General features: G+C 39.8%; 1 pseudogene; it reads right to left on the bottom strand.

The window, feature by feature from the left end:
* Positions 1 to 213: 213 nt before the first annotated feature.
* On the bottom strand, positions 214 to 804 carry LOC149547051 (subtilisin-like protease SBT1.4 pseudogene; annotated as a pseudogene).
* Between the last annotated feature and the right edge of the window lie 1,003 nt (positions 805 to 1,807).

Raw genomic sequence — 1,807 nt, forward strand, 5'->3', positions numbered from 1 at the left:
AATTAATCTTATCACACATTTTTCCTAATTTCCATTTCGAAGGGACTCTTACATAAGCCAAATTGTGAATGTACACTAAGAAAACAACTAGAAATTAGCAAAGCCATTTTAGCTCGCTCCCCTTACGGCAGATCCCGCAGCAATAGAAGCAGTATGTGTTCCGTGGCCCTCACTGTCGCTTGCCGATATGAAATCCTTGCCCATGTGCGATTTTCAGCCCACAGAAAAAATGAATCTTGCTCCGATGAGTTTTCTGTTGCACATGGATGAATCGAATCGGTCTCCACTTTCACACTCGCCCCTCCATCTAGTAGGAGCAAGGCCGAGACCTTTGTCATGGAAGCTCTGACTCTCAGACCATATTCCCGTGTCCACAACCCCCACTATCACATCTTCTCCGCGGTTCAAATGCTTCGACCACAAGTCTCCATTGTCAGTAAGACCAATAAAGTGAGGTGAGTGTGTGGTATGAAGTTTATTCAGAGCTGTTGGGATTACTGCCAGACAGCCATTAAGGCTCTCCAAAGCTGAAGCCTCCGCACTGGTGAGCTTGGCCGCAAAGCCGGGGAGGAGTAGATGATATGTATACAACCAGATACTCGGATCTGATTTGGAAGCATTGGAAGTCGCCTGGGTGAGGATTGAATGATACCAGTGTCTATACAAACTGAATTGCTGGGGTTTCATGGATTTCAACATATGGACAATGTATGGCTTCCTAAGATGGTCATTTTCTATTGTAGAAATGATGAGCAGCAGTAATACTAGAAGCGTGGTGAGACGGGAAATTACAGGGCCACTCATTTTGAGTGAAGAGAAATGTTGGCTATAGCAAACATGACAGCGAGGGGGTATTTAACAGACAAGTGCCAAAGCAAATTATTGGTGAAGAAGAAAATGTGGAGATACTTGTACACTTGTTTTTTTGAAAAGGGGATGAAGTGAATACTGCGACGATAACAAATGAGGAAATTGAGCATCCGAGGAAATGTGGAGATAATTGTACATCACTTTTTTCCTAGAAACGAGGATGAAGTCTACAGTCTGAGGAATTAATTCAGCATTCGAGGATAAAGGGAAGCAATAATTAAAATTTCATCCATGTCAATGGGTCCTTGGTTTACTGATGAAGTTGAATGGCTCACAAAGAGTCTACCATAGATCAAGTCTTGCTGAGTGCAAGGTCCGAAGACATCATAAGGGATAAGGCCGGGATCATGCACGATCCCCACGTGAATTTGGCAACATGGATCCTCCTTAGTCCTTGGCTCTTAGCTGAAGAGGTTTTAGGCACTCGTTGGCCCTATTGGGTACCTAAAACTTGTTTGTGGATGACCTCCATCAAGGAAAAAAAATTGTCCATGTAAAATAAGGTATTATAGTAAACGTGCATGGCACAGGTCAAGAATTTTCATAAAAGTTTAGGGGATATGGAATCACAAGTTATTAGTTTGGACTTTCAAAGAGATGTCGTTGGGAAAGAGAGGAGAAACATAAGAGATTTATTTGCTTGGAGATTTCTGATAAAAGATGGAAAAGAGTTGGAAGATTATGCTCAAAACATGTTTCTTTTCATTAATTTTGTTTAAAGTAAATAAAGGTGGGTCGAATGTGATGTAGGCAAAGGATATTTGATTTAGGAAAGTGTCAAGGTTTTTGACGATGGTATAGGAATAAGATAAGGTGAATGTGAGTAAGACAAAATGAATAAATTTTGTAGGTTCTATGTAAAATCTTTTACAATGTAATTTATTATATATTAGTATTTTGAGAATATTATTTGAAAATTTAAAATAATGATTATACT

This window comes from Cupressus sempervirens, chromosome 7 (assembly GCF_028749045.1).
Source record: "Cupressus sempervirens isolate cs-2001-9-10 chromosome 7, ASM2874904v1, whole genome shotgun sequence".
Lineage (NCBI taxonomy): Eukaryota > Viridiplantae > Streptophyta > Pinopsida > Cupressales > Cupressaceae > Cupressus > Cupressus sempervirens.